This window comes from Clytia hemisphaerica, unplaced genomic scaffold, assembly GCF_902728285.1.
Source record: "Clytia hemisphaerica strain Z4C2 unplaced genomic scaffold, Clytia hemisphaerica genome assembly, whole genome shotgun sequence".
Taxonomy (NCBI): Eukaryota; Metazoa; Cnidaria; class Hydrozoa; order Leptothecata; family Clytiidae; genus Clytia; species Clytia hemisphaerica.
In genome coordinates, this window is record NW_027103599.1 from 452,163 (window position 1) to 458,162 (window position 6,000).

Below are 6,000 nucleotides of genomic sequence, written 5' to 3' on the forward strand. Positions count from 1 at the left end.
AAAATTTTTGAAAAAAACATTTTTTGCACTCCTTCTTGGAGGTTTTATACTGCTAAAACAAGTCTGCTGGCAACTGAAATCTGGGTTCAAATGACCCCTTTAATGGTTTTGACGGAAGAACTATATCTTACCACGACAAAAAACCGAAAACTGCTGTCAAAAAACAATTATTTGGCTTTTTGCTCTCCTTCTTTGGTGTTTTTTGACAAAAATCGATTTTAGCCGTTTTTAACCAAAATTTGACTTTAACAAACTATTCCCTTTAGTTTGGAAACTGAATGCCTTCCGTATCTCTAAAAGTTATTCTCCATTATGTAAAATGATGAAAAAAATCAAAAATTGATCTCCTCTGTTGATGCTTTTTGACCAAAAAGTTATGTTTTGAACGAATTTCTGCCTAATGGTCCAGGGGAATTTCAGGCTTAATTTAGGGAACCCAAAATTTGCGTACACATGAAATTTTTTGATTGAAATGTGTTCGTTAGGTCCTTAGGAGTGAAAAACCATTGAGTGACACTTTTCACACCTTGGGCATTTTTCATATTGGTGGAAATATCAAAATGGCGGATTTTGTATTTTTTTGAAATATTGATGTCTCTGAACATGGACATATTATATACCGTTGGAAAGGGTTTTTCATGCTGAACAACTTTTTTGCTTACAAAAAAGGCATAAAATGTACTCAATGTGAGTAAAAGTACAAAAGGTGTTAAAATGATGTCATCGTCACCACCAAAAATTTGACGTTTGCTTCAAATTATTGGAAAGAGAGTGACTACAGGACCTTGAAAACCTTGAAAAGCTTATGAAGAAACTTTAAAATAGCCCAAACAACCTTGAAAAGTGTACATGATCTAAAGGAATTCCTTGAAAAAGAGCATTTTGTCTTGTTTTTTGATTTGTGTTTTCCCGAAGTCTCTTTCTATACAAGCAATATTTCCAAAAAAATTGCGTGCTTGCTTCTCTCGTTTCTCTCGTAATCTCGAGAATACTACGAAATAATCTTTTATACACACCTCGTTCAAGAGTATTGTACTACCAGTCAAAATCAAATGGAGCCCCGAGAAACCTTAAAGATACTCAATAAATGAACCGAAAACCCTGAAAAATGCCTAAAATTTGACCCTACAAAACTTAAAACCTTGCAACTAATGAGAACAATTCTGTAGACACCCCGGAAAAGAATTTTTCGAGCTGAACATTCTTTTCGCTTAATACTAAAAAGTCTGAAATTTTACTGAGTAATGTGTTATGTAGGATGTATGTAATGTAGAGTATAAAGCAATAAAAATGAAATATAAGCCGAAGGCTAGAAGTCATGCTCTGAAATACTGATTGAAAGTGGAAGAGATTCCAATGGTTTTAACTCTCTAGACCACCTTTTCTTTGTTCGCTTGACCCACAAGGGTAATCTAGTTCATTACAGATTCGCTTCATCTAGTTCGCTTACGTAGCAAGGCAGCTACAAAGAAACCATCGGTGTCATCAAGCAAAACTAAATAATCGTCATTTTTATTTTTACACCCCTGTAGCATCAATAAACCGTTGAGAATTTCTTAGCAGGTGGGGAGCTCGAATGGGCTAAGTGCTAACGGGAATGGCAAATCTCTTTTTTTTATCATCGAGATGGTTTTTTAGTCCACTTTTTTCAATTGATATGAGTTCTGGGGTTATACGTTTGTGTGTTTTTACAATACCTTGCATCTGTGGTACATCACATCACATCCTGTCTGTAGAACTGGCGCTTAAACCCTTTAGGTAGATCTCCTATTTGACGATGGATTAGGTTAAAAGGTTTGATTACCAGGTCAAACTAAGAGGCCCCCAGCGGACCAAAAATACACGCATTCACGCAAGTTTTTCTCAAATTCATGCAAACCCGATTTTTTTGAAATCAGGGAAATTTTCGGAAAAAATCAGGGAAATTGTCAAAGATAGGGGAAAATTTGCACAAAATTTGGGTGAGAAGGAAAAATTCACGCGTTCACGCAAAAAACAGGGCAGATTCAGCATTCACGCAATAAAAATGGATTTTCACGCATTAACACAAACCGCTGGGGGCCCAACTAAGTAATAGTAACTTTACAGATTCCGAAAGCAAGCACATGGGCATCTATAAATCACTCACACATTGGTTTGTTTTATTACAAGATACAGATATTACAGATATGCAACAATAGCGACATTTTCAATCATACCCAAACATTTCTCTTTCCAAGATCTTCTTTAAACTCTTATATCTTGGATGATTGATGATTTAACTACTTTTTCAGACAGACTATTCCACTGTTTGATGCCTCGATAGTAAAGAGAGTTGCTATAGGGTCCACGATCACCATAACTTTCGAAAACTTTTACCAGTTCAGAGCTGTGTTCTCAGGTCTTATGTATTTGTTGGTTAAATTTTTTAGAAACACATGATTTGTTGTCATAGTGATTCAAAAGTTTGAAGATCTCAACTATATCATAACGCAAGCCTATATTTCAGAGTTGGGATTTCCGATTCTTTGTAATCCAATCATCAATTCAATTACAGAACAAATACCATCGTTAAATCGCCTTTAAATGATACAGATGCCTTCGATAAAAGTGCGCTGGCACCTTTTCTATTAAACTGTCGCTAGACTATGTATTGAAGACTTCACTCAACCGCCACAAACATATGGTGTAATAGAGGCGTAGCCACGAGTTTTCGTTTCGGGGGGCGAGATTGGAAAAATTTTCACCTTTTTTAGAGGAAATTTATGCGCCGCAGGCGTAAATTTTTGTTGTAAGCAAGTTCAAATAGCTTAACAAATGGCATTGGAAATCTCAAAGTTAGTGAGAATAAGGTCATAAAAAGTGTAAAAAACGTAAAAAAAAATTCTAAGAAATGTCAAGCAGCTTAAAGGATGCCTTAAAAAGGTCAGATGTAGCCAGAAAAAGGTTACAAAAACTACAGACCCCTTCACATTCTATTGGGAAAACTTTGACCTTTTTGGTCAATTTTTATTTTTTTTTGGGAGAATCGCCCATCCCCCCGTGGATATGCCACTGTGTTATTCCCCAAAGATCAAGAAGCAGGTACTACTTTACAGATACAATCTGGGCAATTCCGAAGATGCAGAAAAACCCTTCCACACTATCAGTTTCTCCTGTCATAGTTCTACATGTTAGCTCAAAAAAGATCGAATACATGGATATACTCTTGTAATGTAAAATGTAGAAGAATTCAACTGCCTTGGCAGTCACAAAGCCTCCAAGGGCATGTTAATGTGAGAATCTCAAAATGATTAAGTAATTACTACTGAATCAAACCTTCATGGCAAGATTAAACACAACCTTTTTCGTGCTACAGTGGAATCAGTGCTTTTTTATGGTGCACCAACATCAGCATGAAAATACTTTTCAATGGTATATAGACATTCATCAATATAATGGAGCAAATGTCAATGCTTTGGACAGTGATGACGTTATTTTGATACCTATAACTTTTTACTCGTACATTGCACATTACTTATTAGATTTTCAGACTTTTTCGTGAGTAATGAAAAATCCTTTTCAATGATTTGAAGCAAATGTCAAATTTTTGGTGGTGATGATGACATCATTTTAACACCTTATGTCCCCTTTTACTCACATTGAGTACATTTTATGCCTTTTTTGTAAGCAAAAAAGCTGTTCAGCATGAAAAACCCTTTCCAACGGTATATAATATGTCCATGTTCAGAGACATCAAAATTTCAAAATAAATTCGCCATTTTGAAATTTCCACCATTATGGAAAATGCCCAAGGTGTGAAAAGTGTCACTCGATGGTTTTTCACTCCTAAGGACCTAATGAAACCTTCAATCAAAAAAAATTTCACGTGTACAAATTTTGGGTTCCCTAAATTAAGCCTGAAATTCCCCTGGACCATTAGGCAGAAATTCGTTCAAAAACATAACTTTTTGGTCAAAAAGCATCAACGGAGGAGGAGATCAACTTTGATTTTTTTCATCATTTTACATAATGGAGAATAACTTTTAGAGATACGAAGGCATTCAGTTTCCAAAATTAAGGGAATAGTTTGTAAAAGTCTAATTTTGGTTAAAAACGGCTAAAATCGATTTTTGTCAAAAAGCACCAAAGAAGGAGAGCAAAAAGCCAAATAATTGTTTTTTGACAGCAGTTTTCGGTTCTTTGTCATGGTAAGATATAGTTCTTCCGTCAAAACCATTAAAGGGGTCATTTGAACCGGATTTCAGTTGCCAGCAGACTTGTTTTAGCAGTATATTTTTGTAAAAACGCTGATTTTTGCAAAAAACCTCCAAGAAGGAGTGCAAAAAATGTTTTTTTTTTTTAATTTTGAATTTTTTGCTAAAAGGCAATTCTATTGGTAGCAATTTTCAAAAAAAAAAAAATTCTAAAAACCTTTACTTTGCTGACAGTCAGCATTTTTCTAAAACAGGTAAAATAAAAAAAAACACCACGGAGGAGTGCAAACTCCAGCCTCGTTTTCAAAATCGTCCAGGATAGACTTTTTAAGACCTGGATTTCCATAATCAGCATAAAATTTCCGTTCCAACGGTATATAACTACCCCATTCTTTTTTAGGGTTAAGCAAAATGTAGAAAAATCAGTCAATTTTCATATTATATAATACAAACAAAAAATTTATTCAGGTTATTTTCATTTTCATTAAATTTATCATATTTGTTCAATGCAGGTCATTTTGTCAATGTTTACATTTTATACTCAATGTAGGTCATTTTTGTCAATGTTTACATTTTATACTCAATGTAGGTCATTTTGGTAATGTTTATTTTCAATGTAGGTCTGTATTTTATACATTGTTTACATTTCTACCATTTTGATGAGTCATCACTTTTTGGTGTCCAGTCCACATGAGGCTAGACTAGGGCTTGCATGCTTCTTCATGTCATTCACAATCAAGCTCACAAGGAGTAAGGAGCTCAAATTAAAACTCTAATTTTTTCAATATGGTCAACATTCAATACTTTCAATAGTCAAGTTCAGACTTTGAAAATCAGACAAAAATTCACAATGCTTTCATGCTGGCAGGCTGGTAGGTTTTGCTTTCTTGTTCTGCCTTTTTGCTTTTTTGCCTGTCAGTTGTGGCCATTTTGTTTTCATAGCATGCTTTGGCGGCCATCTTGGATTTTCAGCATGCTTAGGTTAGGTCATCTGGACTTAGATTTTCTCAAACATTTTCAATATTTATTTTTCTAATCAATTCAATTTCAAGACTTAACTTTGTCAATCAAATTTATTTCATTTAAATCAATCAATCAAATACTTATTAGTTTATCATATTTCATTTTCAGTTTGAACATACGTCAACAACGTTACAAATACCTGTCGTCTGAATCATTGACCCCCTCAACCGCCCTTGGGTAGTCTCAGTCATCATTTCGACCCTCATATAACAACATTCAAACAGCATATGTTCACCTATGACTACACGACCAAGGCGTTCAACACGTAAAGACATTCACTACTCCATGTTCAACAACACAGGACGTATTGTCGAGAAAATTGATTCATCAGTTGGAGATCACAACCTATCTTCAAATTATCAAACCATCATGACTGATCAGAGTCCAACAAAGGAAGAGATACTTCACCATGTCAACTCCACAGCACTCATCACTGATGTACTTACCGGATTAGAGGAACTTACCGATATCATGAATGAACACAATATCAGTACAAGCTCAGACTCTGATAACAATGAAACAATACAATCACTCAAAGATCTTCGTCGTGACATCCGCCATCATATGAACCAACTAAAAGTCCTCAATCCAGAAGTTCATGACGTTCACTCTAAAACCTATGATTCAACCATAAAGGAAGTCGGTGAGTTCATTATTGAATGCAAAAATCACAAGACAAATCATCAGGCTCAAATGGAGAAGGCATTGGGTGATCAAACCAAGTTACAAGAAAAATCACAGCAATTTATTGTTGATGACACAAACATTCTTCTGAACAGACTTGAAGTGATTTTCAACAAAA